The sequence below is a fragment of the Capsicum annuum genome, chromosome 5 (genome assembly GCF_002878395.1).
Source record: "Capsicum annuum cultivar UCD-10X-F1 chromosome 5, UCD10Xv1.1, whole genome shotgun sequence".
Classification (NCBI taxonomy): domain Eukaryota; kingdom Viridiplantae; phylum Streptophyta; class Magnoliopsida; order Solanales; family Solanaceae; genus Capsicum; species Capsicum annuum.
This window is the reverse complement of record NC_061115.1, coordinates 207,783,038-207,806,276: the sequence shown is the minus strand read 5'-3', so window position 1 is coordinate 207,806,276 and position 23,239 is coordinate 207,783,038.

The following is a 23,239-nucleotide window of genomic DNA, read 5'->3' as shown; positions in this document are numbered from 1 at the left end:
AGCCAGTGTAGGTTAAGACATCTACCCTGCCAGTTGAAGGTTGATGAGGTAGATTACTTGCCAGTTGAGGGTTCCCACCATTCTCATTTGAGTACCTGCCAGTTGAGGGTCACTCATAGCTTGTCCTTATTGGTGGCATGGTATTGACACCCTTCTAATTGGGGTTATAAATTGGACCCCAACTCACCCATATTTCTTTATTTGGGGCATGTCAGTTAGATGACTACTTCCCACAGTTATAGTTTCAGTCTCAGTCTCAGTAATAGAACTCAAATTGTTCTACAGAATTCAGGACTGTCAGATACAGTCAACTTAGAATAGTACAAAACTCAGCAAGTTCTGTCAGAACCTAGACTGTCAGATACAGTCGCTTAGTATCAGTTATCAATAACTCATGTTATCAGTATTCAGACTCAGTAGTCAGTATCATCACGAATTTAGTTACATTCATTTATTCATGCATATATTCTCACGTTCATATTATATAGTCAGTTAGCATTGTTTATGGATTTGAGCCCTCTGCATTCAGCCTACCTTACATACATACCAGTATATTCAATCATACTAACGCATTTGTGCTATGGTTTTTTATACCATAGGTCTAAAAGAACGAGTTCCAGAGCATCAGTAGCACTCTAAATTTCAGCAGCCAAATTTAGTAGTGAGTCCTCATCATCTGAGGATAATATTATTATTTATTTAATTATTTCAGTTTATCTATCAGTAGATGGATTTAGTAGGGATATGTCCCATCAACTCCTTATTCAAATAGTTCAGTCAGTTAGAGGCTCTTCAGACTACAGTATGTTCAGACAGTTTATTTCAGTTTATGTTTTGGTATTGATATACTGTACTCTCAGATATTATGTTTTATCCATTTTGAATGGCATGTTTCATTCTATTATTTTCGTATTTTATATGATGTTATACAGTATTTGGGTGCAGATATCAGTCATGGGTTAGCTTGTGGTCCTTTAGGGTCATGAGTACCATGTAGCATTTCAGGTACCAGATTCGAGGTGTTACAAACTTGGTATCAGAGACTAAGGTTCAATAGTGTCCTAGGAAATCTAAAATTCGTATCTAGTAGAGTCTTGTAAATAGGTGTGTTATGCGCCACATTTATGTACAGGAGGCTATAAGATGTTTAGGAATAGTTTTCTTTTTTTTAGTATTTATGTCATGCCAGTGATTATAATGTCAAGTTAATCTCTCAGTTTAATCCCTTTTTCTCCTATTTACAAAACATGCCTCCCAAGAAAAGAATTAGGAATCAGTCAGCCCCTCAGCCCGAAGATCCTTTGGGCAAGCATGTCTCTCATGCAGAGTTCGAAGCTGCATTCACTACTCTTACTCAGTCAGTTGCTGCTCAGAATGAATGACTAGCTATCGTTCTAGCCAACTCAGTGGCCAATTCAGCTGCAGCCATGATTTGGGATTTCACCCGAATGAATCCTCCATCTTTTTTTGGGTCTATGTCAAAAGAGGATCCTCAGGAATTTCTCGACCAAGTTCAGAAAGCTATGAACATCATGAGGGTTACTTCTAGTGAGAGTGCTGACCTAGCTGTATATCAGTTGCAGGACGTTACTCACACTTGGTTCAAACAGTGAAAGTCAGAGAGGTCAGTTGATGCAGGATCTATAGAGTGGGAGGAGTTTGTCATTGCATTCTTCGATAAATTCTTTCCCCTAGAGCTAAGAGAAGCTAAGGTGTTAGAATTTATCAACCTCAGGTAGGGCAACATGATGGTGAAAGAGTATTCTCTTAAGTTTACTCAATTAGCCAGATATGCTCCTTATGTGGTTGCAGATAGCAGGGACAAGATAAGTAAGTTTGTTTCTAGGGTGATCGATAGTGTGGTCAATGAGTGTAGGTCCGCAATGTTGAATAGTGACATGAACATAACCAGGCTTATGACTCATTTTCAGTAGATAGAAGAGCAAAAGATTAAGTTGAGAGAGAAAAAAAATAAAAGAGCAAGGACAGGTAGTTTCAACCTTTCTCAGCCTAAGTTAGAGGGAGGAAACCATTCTCAGTTTCATCCTAAGTCATCAATTCGAGCTCCTTCTTCAGCTAGTGCTCCAGTGCCGAAATTCAAGAATGACAACAGAGATAGGGCACCAGTCTTAGTCTCAGAGAAGTGTTATCAGTTCCTGAACCAATCCTCTTTGTCTGAATTATGGCAAATACCATCAAGGTATTTATAGATCTAGTAGTGTTATTTGTTTCAGATGTGTCAAACCAGGCCACAAATTCAGAGATTGTCCTCAGACAGCTTCCTAGAGTCGGTAGAATCATTCCACAGCTCAGTTCGGTTGCCCAAATCAGTAGGGTGCCACTTCCAGTGCTACTATTAGGCAACGCCCAAATAGACTTTATGCTCTTCAGTCCCGACAAGATTAGGAAAATTCTCTTGATGTGGTTATTGGTACATTATAGATTTTTCACTTGCATGTTTACGCTTTGCTAGATCTAGGAGCTTCCTTTTCTTTTGTTACTCCTTATATAGAAGTTGATTTTGGAGTCATTCCTGAGATTCTAGCAGAGCCCTTCTCAGTATCTACCCCAGTGGGTAAAACCATTATAGCCCGACGGGTATACAGGAACTGTCTGGTTATGATATTTTAAAATGTCACCTCGGCAGATTTAGTCGAATTAGAAATAATTGATTTTGATATCATTCTCGACATGGATTGGCTTCATTTTTGCTATGCCACAATCGACTACAGAAACACAATTATCCAGTTTCAGTTTCTAAATGAACCCATCTTAGTGTGGAGGGGTAATACTTCAACTTTCAGAGGTCAGCTTATTTCCTACCTTCATGCATGGAAAATGATATCTAAGGGATGTGTCTATCACCTTGTTCATGTTAAGGACTCTAGTTCCGAGACTCCTAGTCTTGAAGCAGTCCTAGTTGTGAATAAATATTCAGATGTCTTTCTCGAAGATCTTCCAGGAATTCCTCCCGAAAGGGAAATAGACTTCGGCATTGATCTTCTTCCATATATTCAACCTATATCTATTCTGCCATACAGAATGGCACCAGCAGAACTCAGAGAATTGGAAGAGCAGTTAAAGGATCTCTTAGATAAGGAATTCATCAGACCCAGTATTTCCCCATGGGGTGCACCAATCTTATTCATGTGAAAGAAAGATAGTTCTCTTAGAATGTGCATTGATTACCGTCAGCTTAATAAAGTCATAGTCAAGAACAAGTAGCCACCTCCCAGAATCGATGACTTGTTTGACCAACTTTAGGGTGCCAGCTATTTCTCTAAGATAGACCTTAGATCAGGCTATTATCAGCTCAGATTCAGAGAATGTGAATTTTGAAAATAGCCTTCCGTACTTGGTATGGTCACTTTAAATTCCTAGTCATGTCCTTTGGTCTTACCAACGCCCCAGCAGCTTTCATGGACTTAATGAACCGTGTGTTCAAGCAGTACTTGTACATGTTTGTCATAGTCTTCATAGATGATAGCCTTGTTTATTCCTGCAGTGAGCGTGATCATGCAGACCATCTCAGAATCATGCTTCAGACTCTCAGAGATCATCAGTTGTTCACCAAATTAAGTGCGTACAAATTTTGGTTAAGGTCAGTAGCATTGCTTGGTCATATCATTTTCGGTGATGGCATTAGGGTTGATCCTCAAAAGACTGAAGTAGTAAAAAACTGGCCCAAACCTGTCTCTCCATCAGATATCAGGAGTTTTTTGGGTTTGGCTGGCTATTACAGATGGTTTGTTGAGGATTCTCTTCTACTACATTCCCTATGTCCAGATTTACTCAAAAGAAAGTTAAATTTTAGTGGTCAGATCCTTGCGAGAAGAGTTTTTAGGAGTTGAAGACTTGACTCACCTCAGCTCCAGTCTTAGCTCTTCCAGATAGTTCAGATGGTTTTGTGATATACTGTGATGCCTCCAGAGTAGGTTTGGGTTGTATCCTCATGTAGCATGGTAAGGTCATAGCCTATGTCTCCAGACATCTTAAACCCTATGAGAAGAATTATCTAACTCATGATCTTGAGTTAGCAGCCGTAGTATTTGCCTTAAATATTTGGAGGCATTACTTGTATGGGGTGCATGTAGATGTGTTCACAGATCATAAGAGCCTTCAGTATGTCTTTCTCAGAAAGATCTCAATTTTCTTCAGAGAAGGCGGTTAGAGCTCTTGAAAGATTATGATATGAGTATCCTTTATCATCCAGGAAAGGCCAATGTAGTGGTTGACGCTCTTAGTAGCCTGACTATGGGTAGTGTTGCTCATGTTGAGAGTAGTAAGAAGAAGTTAGCTCAGGAAGTTCATCAGCTTGCCCGACTAGGTGTCCTCCTAGTTAATTCAGCAGAGGGTAATATATGGGTTCAGAGTAGTTCAGAATCATCTCTAGTTTTTGAGGTAAAAGAAAATCAGGATGGAGATCACAGTCTTGTCAAGTTGAAAGAGTCAGTCAAGGATCAAAAAGTAGAGGTTTAATCCCAAGGGGGAGATGATGTTTTGCGTTGTGAGGGTCATCTCTGTATGCCAAGTGTAGATAACTTGAGGCAACAAATTCTTTCAGAAGTGCATAGTGCATACTACTCTATTCATCTAGAGGCCACTAAAATGTACTGCGACTTGCGGGAGATCTATTACTAGAGTGGGATAAAGAGAGATGTTGTAGATTGTGTGGCTAAGTTCTCTATATGTCAGTAGGTTAAGATAGAACATCAGAAACCTAGTGGGTCCATGCAGGAGTTTAATATTCCTACTTAGAAGCGGCAATAAGTGAATATGGACTTCGTGATGGGTTTTTCTCGTACTCATCATCTGCATGATTCAGTTTGGATCATTGTAGATAGGATGACCAAATCAGCTCATTTTTTTCCAATCCATACTCTTATTCGGCCGAGGATACGCCAAACTCTACATCAGAGAGTTGGTTAGATTGCACGGTGTTCCATTATCTATTATCTCAGGTAGAGGTACCCAGTTTACCTCTCATTTATGGAAAGCGTTCCAAAGGGGTCTTGGTACCCAAGTTTATCTCAATACAGCCTTCTATCCTCAGATAGATGGTCAAGCAAAAAGGACCAATCAGACTTTAGAAAATATGCTAAAGGCATATGCAATTGATTTCAAGGGTAGTTGGGATGACCAATTGCCTTTGATTGAGTTTGCATACAACAACAGCTATTATTTCAGTATTCGGATGAATCTATTCAATCTCTCTATGGTAGGAAATGTATATCTCCAATCGTTTTGTTCGAAGTTAGTAAGGCCATAGTCTTAGGTCCTAACTTAGTATTCGATTCCTTAGAAAAAGTCCAGTTGATTAGAGAAAGACTCTGAGCTGCCCAGAGCTGACAAAAGTCTTATGCAGATGTGCACAGAAAGGATCACGAGTTCGAGATTGGTGATTATGCTTATCTAAAGATATCTCCCATGAAGGGAGTGAAGCAGTTCGACAAGAAGTAAAAGCTCAGTCCCCAATATGTCGGTCCCTTCAAAATTCTCAGTCACTTCAGTAAAGTAGCTTATCAGCTCGGGTTTCCTTCAGATCTAGCCTCAGTTTTCCATGTCTCTTTGCTCAAGAAGTACATAGGTGACCCAACAGTTGTAGTCCCTATTCAGAGCATAGATGTTCAGAACAGCCTCTCTTATGAGGAGATTTCAGTCAAAATCCTTGACTATCAGACTCGTAGACTGAGGAACAATGAAGTCCCTCTAGTCAAATTTTTTTAGAGAAATCAGTCTATTGAGGGAGCTACTTGGGAAGCAAAAGTGGACATATGTAGAAAGCATCCTCACCTCTTCTCCACTAACTTAGACTCAGCCTAAGGTAACAGTTCTCCTTAAGCTTTAAGTTTCATGTTCAAATTTTAGCCACAACTTAGTATCCAGTTCATGATCAGAATTCCATCATAAACTTGGTATTAAATACCATTGCATATTCAGTCATGTATTCATGTATCAGTTCAGTTATATAATCATGCATCAGATATGCATTCTCATTGTGAGAAACTCAGTTCATCAAAATACTTAGTCATTATTCATGAATCAGTTACACATGCATCATATATGTATGCTCAGTATGGTGTATTCAGTTATCAGTCATGACAGTTATGTTATCATGTTTCAGTTGCTCATATTCAGTATATACGTCAGTTTAGCTCGTCTCCTCTCTCATTCAGTCTCATTCGAGGATGAATGTTCTTAAGGGGGAGATATTATAAAACCCCGCAAAACTTCTGAGCTTAATTCAGTCCTTTAAGCTTGTCAAGGGGACCCAGACTTAGAAAATTCTAACCAAGTTCCCAGACTTAGCCTATTTTGGCCTTCGAAAGTTGGAAACCTCATCTTGCCATCTTAATGTCTTTTAATGGCCCGTATTTTCATTAATTCACAATCAGGAAGGTCAATAGGTATTCCCGGACAAGTTTTGGATTTTTTGGAACACGTTTAGATCATGTTCGGAGTCCCAAAATAGTGGACCAACACAATTTTAGCGCGCCGCATCGTCAATCATGTTGGTCAACATTTGTTCAAGCTGCCATAGCCAAAACTTGTAAGGCTCGATGCGATCATGGCATGACGCATCGAGTATCGCATCGCAGCCATCAACGTGCCCCGTCGCTCGTAGCGTTGGCACCTAGTTTTTAGTCATTAAATAAACACGTCCTCAAGAGAAAAAGGGTCAATTTTCCACCCCTATATAAGTCACAAACACGTAATTCAGCCCTATTTCACCCAAATTATAGTGGTTTCTCTCTCAAATCCATCAAGAACAAGCTTAGGATTTCTAATTGAGGATTCAATTTTAAGAATTTCACCATTTGTTTTCAAGAATATTCCATCCAAGGTATGCATAGTGTTGATTTATGAATTCCTTTCATCCATAAAGATCAAGAACCCTATTTCAAATTATAAATTATGATGCTTATGTTGTGGGTTGTTTTGTAATCATGTTTATCTTGTTGTACGATTCCCAAGTTGGAATCTTTACATTTTTTCATGAAATTGCGTTAGCATACAAGTTGAAATCCATGAATGGAGTTTTTCATAATGTGTAATTTGATGATTACACCTATGCCCTAAGTTGTGCATGTAAGGTGTTTGATAAAATGCCTAAGAGGATAGAAATTATGTATTATAGCTCAATTGTAACCTATATGATAAATGCATGTCTTACCCTTATGTTCAAATGACTCTCATGTTATTGTTGTGCAATGTAGATGTTTGTTGGAATGCTCATGATGTTAGAGTATGAAATTATGATACTTATTATATGCATTCCTACCATGTACAAGTTTATGATAACTACTTGTTTCATGAAATCCCAAACTTATTATATTGTTAATTGTTGATGTTGGTCATTTATTCAAAAACGTCATACCTTGACAGTTCCCTTCTATCAAGTCCTGGGGGTACTACTACCCGACAAATTAGCTGTGTGCCTAGAGCCAGTGTCATGTTTTCATGATACTCTCAGTCAAGCCGTGGTTAATAGAACTTAGTCAGTCATATGACTCAGGAAAGCTCAGTAGTTCAGTAATCTCAGTAGTATTTCATCAGTCAATGGAACTCAGTTAACTCAGTCTAGTTCAGCTCAATTAATCATTTTCAGTGTCTATTCATATGGGAGTAGGATTTAGTATTGAGTGAACCCAAGGATGGGAACTCACCTGCCAGTAGAGGGTGTGATTCTTAGAAGCAATCCTTGCATTCTAGAACTACGTACCCAACGTAGGTTGAGATATCTAACCTGCCAGTTGAGGGTTGATGAGGTGCCTTACCTGCTAGTTGAGGGTACCCATTGTTCTCATTTGAGTACCTTCTAGTTGAGGGTCACTCACAGCTTGTCCTTATAGGTGGCGCGGTATTGATACCCCTCTAATTAGGGTTATAGATTGGACCCCAACTCATTTATATTACTTTATTTGGGGCATACCGATTAGATGACTGCTTCCCACAGTTATAGTTTCAGTCTCATTCTCAGTAATAGAACTCAAATAGTTCTACAAAATTCAGGACTGTCAGATACAGTCAACTTAAAGTAGTACAAAACTCAGCTAGTTCCATCAGAACCTAGACTGTCAGAAATAGTTGCTCAGTATCAGTTATCAGTAACTCATGTTATCATTATTTAGACTCAGTAGTCAGTATCACGATGAATTCAGTTACATTTATTTATTCATGCATATATTCTCATATTCATGTTATATAGTCAGTTAGCATTGTTCATGCATTTGAACCATCTGCATTTAGCCTAACTCACATGCATACTAGCATATTCAATCGTACTGACACATTTGTGCTATGGTGTTTTATACCATAGGTTCAAAAGCACGATTTCCAGAGCATCAGTAGCACTCCAAATTTCAGCAGTCAGACTTATCAGTGAGTCCTCATCATTCGAAGATGATATTATTATTTATTTCATTATGTCATTTTAGCTTTCAGTAGATGGATTTAGTTGGGGACATATCCCATCAACTTCTTATTCAAACAATTCAGTCAGTTAGAGGCTTTTCAGACTACAGTATGTTCAGACAGTTTATTTCAGTTCATGTTTTAGTATTGATATACCGTACTCTCAGATATTATGTTTTATCCAGTTTGAACCTTATGGCATGTTTCATTCTATTAGTTCCATATTTTACATGATGTTATATAGTATTCAGGTATAGATATCAGTCATGGGTTAGCTTATGGTCATTCGGGGTCATGAGCACCGTATAGCATTCTGGGTACCAGATTCAGGGCATTAAATATTGCATTCTATCTACTATGCCAGCAAAGTTTTGAACCCTGCACAGAAGAATTATAAAGTCACAGAACAAGGGCTACTTGTAGTAGTTTTTGCTTTTGACAAGTTTCGGTCTTATTTGATTGGGATCAAGGTGATAGTTCATACTGACCATGCAGCCTTGAGATACCTAATGTCAAAGAAAGATGCCAAACCAAGATTGATTCATTTGTTTTTCTAGCTGCAAGAGTTTGATTTTGAGGTCAAATATTGGAAAGGGAATAAGAATCAAGTTGCAGACTATTTATCCAGACTTAAAGAGGAGACCATACATAAACTAGAGGATAATATTGATATAGATAATGCTTTTCCAGATGAGCCGGTGTTAGCGACATCTTATGATTTGATTCCTTGGTTTACTGATTTTGCCAACTACTTGGCAAGTGATTTTATTCTAGAATATTTATCCTTCCAGTAGTGATGGAGATGTATACCAACGGTGGAGATGCTGAGCATTCTAGAGGATTGTCATTCCTCACCTGTTGGGGTCATCATAGTGGTACATGAACAACCCATAATATTCCACAGTATGGGTTTTATTGGCCTACAATCTATAAGGATGCTCATGATTTTGCACAGGCTTGTGACAAAATCAAGGTAATATTTCATGATGCCATTAACTCCCCATGACACATATTCTAGAGTTGGAACTGTTTGATGTGTGGGGGACTGATTTCATAGGTTTGTTTGTGAGATCTTATGAAATAAGATACATTCTGGTAGCGGTCGGCTATGTATCAAAATGGATGGAGGCAGTTGCTCTTCCAAACAATAAAGGCAAAAGTGTCACCATTTTCTAAAAAAAAAACATCGTTTCCAGATTTGGAACTCCATTTACAATTATTAGTGGTGGTAGTTCTCACTTCTGTAACCACTTGTTCAAGGCCTCGCTTGATAGATATGGCATGAGGTGTAAGGTGGCAACACCTTACCATCCTCAGATAAGCAGGTAAGTGGAAGTCTCCAATAGAGAATTAAAATCCATCTTAACAATGATTGTGAACGCCAATCAAACTGACTGGTCTTGAAATTTAGATGATGTATTGTGGGCCTATCGGATAGCTTATAAGACCCCATAGGTGCCTCTCTATATCAGCTGGTGTATGAGAAAGTGTGTTACCTATCAGTTGAACTTGAGCATAAGGCACTATAGGCATTGAAAAGGTTGGATTTTAAATAGCGTGATATAGTGAACTTAAGGTTGAGCAAGGTGAATGAGTTGGATGAATTCCGACTTTGTGCTTATGAGAGCTCGGCCATATACAAAGAAAGAATGAAGCTATACAATGACAAGAAGATTGAAAAGAGAATATTCAAACCCGGTAACTTGGTCTTGTTATACAATTTAATGCTATGCTTGTTTCCTGACAAGCTGAAATCAAGATGGACAGGACCATTCACTGTGGTTAAGGTGTTCCCATATGGTTCTATTGAGGTAAATTGTAATGGTGATATCCCATTTAAAATGAATGGACATCGAGTGAAACATTACATGGGAAACCTTGAAGAAGTTGGAGTTTGTGATGAGATAGACCTGGACGAAGTCTGAGTAGCCTAGGGAACTGCATCGTGCCATAACAGTAAATTGAATGCTTCTTGGGAGGCAACCTAAGGTATTCTATTATTTGTATTCATATTGCATGATTGATGTTGGATCTTCACACCCTTGGTCTTGCAGGTATGTCCTAACTCTCTTGTTTAGGTTAGATACATTGGGGACAATGCATGATTTTCAGTTGAGGGTGGGTCCTCTTATGGATCTTGATGTCCTCTTGGGGTTTTTGTTGTCGTGGCTTTTTTCCCCAGAGTTTTATTCCTAGTAGAGCCGGTATGTTTAGATGTATTTTGTGTTTTATTTCGTGATGTTTTGTGTTTAACTTGGATATTCTTAAGTATTTAGGGAATTAGTCATGTTTTGATTAAGTTTTGATACCCCTCCAAAATTTTGAGTTTTTAGAACTGTGTTGATGTATATATGGGTGAACTCTGTGGATCTTGTTATAGCATTAGGATTAGGGACATGATAACCATTTGCTGACAATTGTATGAACTGGATAGGTAGTAGTTGGTAATATTGACTCTCTGTTGTGTGTGTGTGAGTTACTACCTACTTCCCTTAGTGTGTTGAATTCAGAACTTAACTGGTTAGTCTTGTTTAGGCTGAAGGATAGTCAGTTAGGAAAGGATCATAGGTCATTTTTTTTTATTGTAGTCCACTTTTAGCCTAAATGAACTTTCATGCGCAAATTATATCCCTTGATCCCTGCTTTGAGTCATGTAAGTCTATTTTTCTTATTTTTACCATTCACCTTTCCATTTGTATTACAATTTACCTATTTTGGCCTAGGTCCTCCTTAGACATTGTGCACCTCAATACAGGAAAAATTTCTAAGTTGAGGGTGGCTATCGTAAGGGTGCGTAGTGTAAAATGGGTATGAAGAAGGGTAACGTAAGAAAGTTAGTAGGACTGGGTGTGGTAGCAAAATAAAAAAAGAAAGAGAAAAATTGTGAAAAGTTGAAAAAGAAAACCACACCCAACCTGAATGTTCATAAAAGAATAAAAGGGAGAAACAAGGGTGGAATAAAATGGATTTTGTCTAATAAGTGAGACCCCAAAGTTAGTATAGTTCCAAGGGTCTTAGTCACTTTAAATGTCCATATGTACCATACCAGCCCCCAAGCCTACATTACAAGCTGAGAAAAGTCCTATAGTGATCCTAACTTGACTATCTGAATGCTAGGTAAAGAAATAAGGGAAATCCTATGGTATTTAACATACATTGATTGAAACTTATTTATTGAGCATGAGTGTATCTTGACCATCCCTGCATTTACATGCATTATTTCATATAAGTGAGTGGGACATCTTTGTTTTAAGGCCACTTAAGTCATATTGCCACCTATTTACTTGTTTGGGTATTATAATTTGTATATATGAGTGGTTTTCTATTGCTAATGTAATTGTCATACCTTGATCCCATTGTGTCACACTATTGTGCTTCATGCTCATACACAGGTTATTTTGAAAATTAAGATTGGAAGGGGATATTGTAATTTGAACTTAAAGTGTTGACTGACTGCCATGAATAACTTAGATTCTCCTAGTTAAGAATCATTTTTGTTTTGTTGTGTTTTTGTTGCCTAAGGAATGCGAACATTTTAAGTTGAAGGTGTTGATGTATTATAGAAATATAGCACTTTCAACACTTAAAAAAAGAAAAATATGCAAGTCTCTGAGGCCTTTTTATTAAATATGATTTGTTTTGGGTATGTTTTGCAAGAAATCATGATTTAGCTACTAAGTTCATGAAAAAGGTGTTTTTGGCTACTTTTTGGAGCATTATGGATGATCGGGATGTTTTCCGACTTGATCATGATTAAAGAATGTTCAAGAATCGAAGTAGAGTTGAAAAACTGACTCTCGGCACTTACTAAGTTAACCCACGGACAGCAGGTAGGACCTATAGATCGTAGGTAGACAAAGTAGGTTCCAAAGGTCCAAAATCCTAAGAGTTAACTTATAGGATATTTCCCATCCGGTACCTGTGGTCCTTACCTATGCCCGGAGCCAGACCGCAGGTACAACCTGTGCCCGTGACCAAACCACAGGTGAAAACCACATGTGGCCACCGACCCTGTTTTCTCCTAGTTCATTCGAGCTTTATTTTTAGGGTTTTCTCATGCACTATAGATACCCCTTATGTACTTTTTAGTAGGAGTTACACACTTTTGACACTCAAGAAAATATTTTGATTCCAAGATTCATCTTTGATCTTGGGATTGCCTTATATTAACTGCAGTGGATTAATCAAGTTATGGTTTTGGATTTTTATTCATCTTATCATTGTGATTTCATCTAAGCTTTTAATTATGAATTTCATTGATTTCTTCACAAGCATGAGCGGCTATAAACCCATAGCCAGGGTTGTGCAAACCCTGGCTTATTGACAAAGTAGGGGAAGAATGATTGTTGAATGGTACCAATACCCATGGCAAGCATTGAATTATCTTCAGTATAATAATTATCTTATCGGTTGCAAACGTTAGGATCCCTCTTAATAACTCCAAAAGAGGAGTAGTAGCTAGGAAAAGATAATGACAACAATAATTTGAGGTTTAACTGTCGATCCACGCTACTAGGCAATATCTAAGTAAGATTATTAGCTTTCATCTAATAACTAGAGACTCAAAAAGGTAATAGTTAACTGGGATCAAGATAAGAGTTAGTAATGCAACATCTTGAGACTCAAAAGTTAAAGGGTGAAGTCCTTCTACTCGTCCAAAAGACTGTAGAAAGTACATAACTTATTAATTTTGCATGCAAGGTATTGGGTTTGTTCAACATAGCACAATAAAATTACGAAGTTGAGAAGCCATGAGGAATGCAATCCTAGTGTTCATCAACAACTGATTACAACCAAAGTTAATATTGTTACTTGCTCAAGATTACTACAAACAAATCCCCCCATTTACTTTCCAACACTGCCCGTAGACTACAACTGCTGATAATTGAAATTCCATGTATTCCCGTGGAATTCGACCCTAACCTTTGTTGGGATACTATATCATAACAACGACCGTATCATCATCTAAAAGAAGTTTTTGCTTGAACTTCATCAACGATCATCAAGACCAACCCTTACGCCAACAAATGTGAGTTTCTAGTATCAATCTTGGGACCTCCACTTTCACGGCTAGCTACACAACCCCTTTTAAGCCCAATTACAACATTTACACATTCTCATTCATTGAACCAATGATCATCATTAGGGAATACCCCATGGGTATGGTCATACCAACTACGCTTGCAAGTTATTATCAATATATCATTCCAATTATCATCACTTAGGGGAATACATAACCCTACTAGCTCCAATTATTCATCCATGTGGTGGAATCTATGACCCTCTAGGTTCAATTATTCATTAGCTTGGGGGAATCCACGACCTCCAAGGTTTAATTTAAAACCATTATGTTTCGTTAACCTTCTATATCATGCAGTAGTTCTAAAAGTAGTTTCAATATGCATATACTCATATTTCAAAGCCAATTTCATAAGGTTGGGTTGAGGTCATTGCCAATTCAATTACTAAAATCCATAAAGATGGGGGAATCCACGACCCCATAAGTTTATCAAATAAATTTGTGGGAATCCACGACCCCCATTCCAATTCCCATACCCATGCACCCAATTAGTTTAAAATCTTTCAATTTATAGCACGAATGATCAATAGAAACCATGGGAAAAGCAATTCAACCATTAACATCCAAAAGTACTCAACCCAAATTCATAGTCAATAATTAACCACACGAATAACAAGTTTAAACACATGATTTTATCAAAAAAAAAAGGTTTTAGGGAAGTGATACATGCATGAGATACCAAGAAATTTGGAGATGAAATCACCCTTTGAGCCCTAGATGACCAATCCTTAGAAACCTGTAGGTGTTCTTTCATAGGGACTTGAGAGAGTAAAGAGTAGTTTATGATAGAGTAATGAAGTGTTATAGGGACCCTTAGAGTATTTTAGGTCGTGGATTTTAATAGGAGAATGAGGGATATGACCAAAGTACTCTTAAATAAAATGCAGAAAACTGTCGCCAATGACTAAGGGACACCTTACGACTCGTGAGGATAGGTTATGAGTCGTCACCACGACCCGTGGTCTGGACAGTAAATCAGGGCACCTTTACTTGTTTGGTCATGAGTCACACCCTACGAATCATGACCAGACCTTACGACTTGTGGAGTCTTAGTCTTTACCAAGACAGTAGCCTTGGGCCATCTCACTGGTTTGATCACGAGTCCTACCTTACAACTCATGACCTCACCTTATGGCTCGTTAGGTACCAATCTTGATCAGGACACAAACTTAGGGAACCAACACTAGTTTGGCTATGGATGACACTATACGGCTTGTATAGGGTCTTCACGACTCATTACCGACGTCGTACCTTGTACAGTGAGCTCAAAACTTAGAACTTTCAGAGGCAAAAAATTTTGGATGTTACAAATATAATATTCAACATATATACCAAATAATACTTTCTCTCTCATAATTAATTTTTCTTATTCTCTCTCTTAGTTTATTGGATGATTTTGCGGTAGTAGCTCATTCATTCCTTTTCAATATATATCAAACAATATTTTTCTCCCGAATTCTTCTTTCAAATCTTTTGATTTTTTGTGTTTCACCTACCCATGCGCTGTGGTTTTTCATTGAAGATTATTTTGAGCAATTAGTCATTACTAAACTTTTGCGGGGATATGATTTGAAAATTTTTTGATAATTTTTACTTTTTACGGATATATAAATTTGTTTCCTTTATTTTTTTTGTTATTCTCTAAATGTGCAACTAATTTTATTCAAATTTTATCTATATGCAATGTCAACTAGGTCTTCTAGTAATCAATTTCTTATTTTTTAAATGGATGAAAAAACTCCTTATAGAAGATTGATAAGAGGTATTGAATTTCTAGATAAGATTAATTGTGGCACTCCGTCATTTGATTTGGGAATTTCTCAATTAGACAGTGACAATGCAGAATTTTTATCAAAGCTGGAAGAAAACAAGTTGAGAGCAGAGTTATGAATAAAAAATCACAATGGCCATGTTAATATTCACAATAGCATGGTAGATTTACAAGAAAAAATCGCAATGATCATGTTAATATTCTCAACACCTATAAAATATTGATGGTCGGTACAGGTGGACCAAAAAAAAAAAAGAAAAAGATATTGGAATTTTTAGCAAGAATAAAAGAGCAAAATGTTCCAAGGTTTATCAATCGAAAGGGGGGAGCAATGACGTTGAGATTCAACATAAGATAGTTTTGTTTATTTATCATCAATTTTTTGATGATTATTTGTATCGAATGTCATAATGCTAAAATAAAATACACGTTTAAGGGGATGGTAATTAATTACATATACATATATCAATTCTTAAGTTATTATATATTTTAAGTGTATATAGATATGTACATTTGAGTTCAGTGTAAAGATAAATGCATATTTTGACATAATACACATGTAGTTGTATACGTATAAAATAAGGCTATATACACATATATAGTTATGACATCATATACAATTGTTATGTGGTCTAATATGTATTTGTATAAAATTAGTTCAGTAATGAGACATTATATACATGATATAATTTTTTTCTTTTTGATCATTTGTGTTATTTTGGTTCAACAGGATAGCATTTTTGTTATCACTGATCCTCCTAAGAAGTCCCTACAATATGGTGTGTTACATTGAGAGAAAGATATTTGATACATTAGAATAGAATCTATTGGGTTTCAACTTACAAGATTTATGCATACATGCTTTGGTCAATATGCCTCCATGCCAAATTCATGGGTTTAGTCGCAAATGTTTCAGTGCCCTATGTCCTTTGAGTTGAAAATCAGTTCAATGAATGTTCTAATGATGTAGTTTCACGTATACACATTAATGTTTACATTAAGGGATTTTGCAATTGTATTTGGTCTAAAATGTGTTGCTTCTAAAGCCATTTTGTATTCTACACAAGTGTACTGAATAGATTAATTCAGAAGTATTTTAATGGTGAAGAAGAACCTTATAAAGAAATATTATTCAAGGCATTTGAGGAAAAATTATGGGGTCAGAACGACAATGATACTCTGAAGATTTTTATTCTATATTTCGATCATCGATTTGTTATGCCTGGCATGATGCATATTGTTCAAGTTCCAAGACTTCATTTTGATGTGGTCGATCAATAATGGTACATGAATTATTATTGGGGTGAAAAAGCTTTCGAAGAACTTGCTAAGACCATATAAAGTAAGCTGACCACCGATGAACAATATTATCGACTTCATGGCATGCTATATGCTATGCCAGTATTGATGTATGAATGTTGCTCGAATGTTGATAAGTGACTTGTTAAAAGATTTATTGATCGAATTCCTAGGTTTCTTAATTGAAAAATCATAAAAGACCATCCACGGCACAAATGGCTTATGCAGAACATGTTTATGTGTAAAAAGGTAAAATTTGCTGCCTTAGTAACTTTAAATACAAAGTTTTGTTGATTAATACCTGTATTTATTGATATATACAAATATAAAACTTAATACTAATCCATAACTGATGTCCATATTTCCTTTCGAAACATCAAGGCATTCGCAATTGAAATTGCAACTTTTTAGATTCCACCTAAAATTGTTAACTATGATACAGTTGAGAAATCTCCCATGAACAATCTTGTTAATTCCGACAATGACTTTAAAGAGTTTCCTCAAATTAAAATTTCTCATAAAGGAAAGGCAAAATAGTTGTCTCAATATTACCTGTAAAAAAAAAGCATAAGGAAATATTATTGGGTCTGTCATTATCGGGTGCGTCAATATCAATCAAGAGTCCTACAAAGGTGGTTTCAAACGTGGCAGCCTCTAAAATATCTCCACATTTGATTAATAAAATAGTCAAAAAGCCCACCTTAAATAGGAATAAAGTAGAGGAGTAAATTCATTCACTGCATATTATTCAACCACCCGTGTCTAAGTTAGCAGTAAAGAGAACCATTTCGACTGATTATCTCACTATTTTAAATCAAAAAGTCGATGCACTAGAGAATTATGTAAGTATATTATAATCATCTACAAATTACAAAAATTATTATTTTATTTATTTACCGCTGAAATAGTATAAATTGTAGGTGAATACAGAATTTCAAAGTCTGCCCAATTTGATAAATGACAATAAAGATGGTCATGAATGCTATCAAAAGTAAAGATGTTCACCGAAAAGGTATGAAGTATGCAAACATTGTTTTGAATAGATCATACATAATATAGTACAAAATGTAAACAACGATATGTCATACATATTAGAATTTCATCAAAAAGTCGTCTGTCGACGGAAAACAAAAAATTTCATTCATGAAAGTGCATTGTGCTCCAGGCAATAGCAAGTATGCAAAGTAACTCTTTGTGTACTGCTATTATACGTACTTACACATATATATTCACATGCACATATAGATGTTTCTTAATGTGTTTCATGTTATTCATTGCCCACATACCATACCACTCTTTGTAAAATATTATATATACAAATATGTACAAACAAATATCTATAATTACAACTTTTTACAAAGTTACATAGTGTTTTGAGTTTGAAAACAATATATGCATAGGGTGCATATATACATAACACATTTAATATATATTTTCACATAATTAGGTACAGAAGCATATGCATATAATGGCTTAGATTATACGCACATTTTTCATATGTATTAAGTTTGTAAATATGTATATGTATATAGATATACATATAATCATTTTAATTGGTATACATAAAACTTGATCTTGCCTATGGGTGTATTATGCATATATGTACACAGTTGTATCTATATATGCCTGCATGTATTCATGCTTATATGGTCATGCATATAGAAATACATATGAACATATATTGTACTGTTGGATGGAGGCATTTGAAAGTATTTCTAATGGTATATTCAAGGATGAATAATTGAAACAATTGCTTATTTGTATACATTAAATTGAAGCACATTTCTAATGTATGAACTACCAATTCATCCATACTGCTTGTTATCAGAGTGACATGGATGTCAAGGGTACTAAAACATGTATGAATGTTCCTATTATGCATGTACAAGACGATAACATGAATCTTCAATTTGAGAAACCCATAGTAATACCCCGTACTTCTACCTAGCTTAAATTCATCCCAAAGATGTCAAAGACTTTTTTTAAAGATGAATCCACTTTTATACATGTGGTATTTTCAAGATTTTCACATTTTATCATGTGAAAAATTGAATAAACTTTCCATCGATACCAAATTCACCCAAATCTGACACCCAGGTAAAGAGTTAGAGCCTTTTTAGTGAGACAGTGTATCACTTGATCCATTAGCGCATCGTGGAGTCAGCTTAAATGGCAATTGTCAATTTCTAGTATTTCTCCGCAATAGTGGCATGTCGCACCAAACTTTCAGATCGTAGACAAAGTGGCAACGCGATAGCCCCGCATCGCGCCACCATGCTGATTCCCAATTGTCCAGCTCCAGTGACTTGGCACGATAGTGGCGCGCCGCGCTAAGGATGAAAATTGAATAATTTTCACAAAATTCAAATACACTTCCAAGGGTCAATTACCACCCCTATTTAAACCCAACAACACGGGATTCAGCTATTTTTTACCCAAAACATAGTGTTTCTCTCAAGTTTCTCTCAAGAACAAGCTAGGATTTTCAATTGGGGATTCAAATTCAATACTCAAATTCAAGAATCTCTCCGTCAATCTTTGTAGAATCAAGAACTAAGGAATGCACATGTTCATCCATGGATTCCTTTCATCTATGAAGCCCAAGAATCAAGTTTTAAATCTTGTATTATGAATATTTTGTTGTGGGTGATTATGTTCATGTGATTATGGTTATATGATTCTCAAGTTGGAATATTTATGTGTTGTTCATGACTCTATGATAGTATGTAGTTTGAAACATGTGAAATTGAGTTAAAATATGGAAGTTTTGTTGTATTAATTTGATGGTCATGCCTATGCCCTAAGTCATGCATCCTAGGTGTTTGATGAAATGCCTAAGAGAATAGAAATTATGCATTATAACTTAATCATGACCTAAGTGATAAATGCTTACTTTACCCTATGACCAAGAATGACTTCTATGATATTGTGTGTATTATGAATGGTTGAGGGAATGTCCATGAGATTAGGTTGATGAAAGTATGACATGTTTATATGTAATTCCATTCATGTACAAGACTATGATAACCAGATGGTTCATGAAATCTCCAAATTAATGTATTATGAATTGTTGATATTGGTCATGTGTTCAAGAAGTGTCATGTCCAGTCAGTTTCAAGCTATCGAGTCCTGGGGGTACTTGTACCCGATAATTTAGCTGTATGCCTAGAGCCAGTGTCCTGTTATCATGATATCCTTAGTCAAGCTATGTTCAATAGACTTCAGTCAGTCATATGACTCAGGAAAAATTCAGTAAACTCAGTAATCCCGGTAATCTCAGGAAACTCAGTAGTATTCCGTCAGTCAACGGAACTCCATGAATTCAGTTTAGTCCTGTTCAGTTAATCATGTTCAATGTCTATTTAGATGGGAGTAGGAATTAGCACCGAGTGAACCCAAGGATGGGAACACACACTATCAGATGAGGGTGTGATTCTTAAAAGCAATCCTTACGTTTTAGAACTATGTAGCCAATATAGGTTGAGACATCAACACTATCAGATGAGGGTTGATGAGGTGGATAAACACTATCAGATGAGGGTCCCACCATTCTCTTTTGGGGACACTATCAGATGAGGGTTACTCATAACTTGTCCTTACCAGTGGCACGGTATTGACACCCTTTCAATTGGGGTTACAGATTGGACCCCAACCTAGCTATATTTCTTTATTTAGGGCATATCGGTTAGATGACTACTTTCCACAGTTTCAGTTACACAATCAGGACTATCAAATACAGTCATTCAGTCTCAGTAATAAAACTCTGATAGTTCTTCAGATTTCAGGACTGTCAGATATAGTTAACTCAGAATAGTACGAAACTCAGCTAGTTTCATCAGAACCTAAACTGTCAGATAAGGTCGATCAGTATCAGTTATTTTAGTTATACAGTTATCAGTATCTCATGTTATCAGTACTAATCATGTTATCACGAACTCAGTTAATAGTATATTAATTATACAAAACCCATGTTATCATTATTCAGTTTCAGGACTGTCAGATACAGTCAATCAGACCAGTTCTTCATAATCAGAACTGTCAAAAATAGTCTTTCCTTTATCAGTAATATAACATCAGTCTCTCAATATTCAGTAGACTCAGTCATCAGTATCAGTAAACTCAGGCGTCAGTAAATTTGTACTCAGAACCCCGTACCAATGTCAGTATGGTCTCAATTACAGTTACGTATTCATGCATGTATTCTCATGTTCATGTTATTTAGTCAATTAGTATTGTTCATACATATGAACCATTGCATTCAGCCTACCTCACTTGCATACCAGTATATTCAACGTATTGACACATTTGCGCTATGGTGTTTTATACCATAGGTTTAGAAGTAGGAGCTCCCGAGCATCCTTAGTAGATCAGACGTTCAGAAGTCAGACTAGCAATGAGTCCTCATCATTTGAGGATAGCATAATTATTTTATTACTTTATTATTTCAGTAGTTCAAAGTTAGTTGAGAACATGTCCCATCAACTCCACAGATTTCAGACAGTTTTAGAGGCTTTCAGACTACAACATATTTTCAGACAGTTTATTTTAGTTTTGGGTATTGTTATACCCCATTACAGACATTGTTTTATATTTAGTATTAGTTCAGTTTTGAACCTTATGGCCTTACAGCTTATATTCTGCATAGTTACAGTATATTATTCAGTGCTTAGTTATAGATATCAGTCATGGGTTAGCTTGTGGTCCCTCGGGTTCATAAGCACCGTGTAGCATTTCGGGTACCAGATTGGGGGAATTACACCCATTAATGAGGTATTCTTTGCTAAACTCCAGATTAATTCTTAGTTATTTATCTTACCATCTTGACTTATGCTTAATTATTTATTTTATAAGCAGTGAATTGATTTTATGTTTTTTTTATTTCTGAAATGCATAGAAGATGTTACAAGAAAGATGTACTATATGTATATGCATGAAACAATATAACAACATGAAACTGCAGATTAATTCTTAGACATGTATATGCATAAAATGGTATAGCAGTATAACGTGAACATCTATAAGTATAACAATAAAAAAAGTTGTTAACATTATATATGTTCATAAAATAGTTATCACTATATGTATCTTTAGTATGTATTTATATGACTACATACCAAATCAGACAACCTTAACTAGAAATGCATACTGAGACGTCCTTAAAACACACCGGTTTGCATAAGATATTAGTCAGTATATATGTATAATGAAGCCTTGTTAATAAGCATTTACACACAACAGTTTTATTATCTTTTATACACTAAATTCACACTTTATTTTCTAATGCATTATCTGTTGGTTAGTTTAATGATTATTTGTATATTAGGTTCCAAATACAAAAACAACTTTCAAGGTTCAAAATGCTGAAATTCATTTTGAAAAATTAATTGACGACTTGAAAAAAATGGACGATACTCATGAAGATGTTGAAATAAAAGATCAGTTATTTGTCCCGAAGAAAGTACATATACTTTTAAATGAATAAAGTTTAGATTATTTTTTATTTTTCACCTTAATTTATAATCATTATTTTCATGCTGGTTTAGGTGGATGTAACTAACGTTGATTGTGTAGAAGGTGACCTTTCTCATATGGATATACAACACGATCTTCAGATTATTGATGTCCCTATAGATACAAGAAGTCACTCACCTGACCATCAGGTCATGGTTGCAGCCTCGGTTCACATAGCCAATCTAATTGAAATCGAGCAACCAGTGTCAATTCAGGTAACAGATTCTCAGTGTATGTTTTCTGATGAACTACTCCCAAGTTTGAATACTGAAAGACAAATAATAGCTCTACACAGAAGTAAAGTGGTAGAAAAAACACCAAAACTATCACAGAGGATACGAAAAATCAGGTAGAAGAAAAACATCTCCTTATATTACTGATTTTGTATCCGGATCTGAAAAATTAACTTTTTAGTTAGTATATGTAGATGTGTTATACTGTTAAATATTATTGTTTCATTAATGTATAATTTTCAGGTAGATCATCAAGGATGTCTAAGATTTTTGGCATAAAATATCCATTCATATCTGACACCATATATGGGCCACATTATCAAAAATTATATTTATCGTTTTTTGAATTGGGTACTTGAAGAAACACTAAAGAAACACATTTCCAAGTATGTTGTGTGGAGCTTACTAGTTTGAATAACAAGATATACGTATTTACTATAAGTATTTACTGAAAAGTTATTTATGAATTATTAAGTTACTTTGATAGGATTGTTGAAGATCATTACTTGAACAAAAAGTCAGTCATCAAGCCATCAATATTCTATGGTGCTGAATCTGTTAGGGATAAGAACTGATTTTATGTGCTATCATATCTCAATCAATTGTTGAATGACTTGGTTAGTAAATATACTATATCTTGTTAATTTAGCTGAATAAATTACATATTTACTCATTATATCAAGTATAATAACTTTTTTGTATACAACACATTGATGTGATTATGTACTTCTTGCATAAAAAATTCAAGTACGAGCCCAACAGTCAATACAGATATAGTACAGTAAACTTTTTGTTCAAGATAATAATATCGCATATTTTTTACAAGTATGCATACAGTACAAGGGAGTATAACCTCACAAGTCAAGAGTTGACAATCATTGAATACATCAATAAATTTAGACTTCATGCTTCTGTACCTTGATAGTGTCG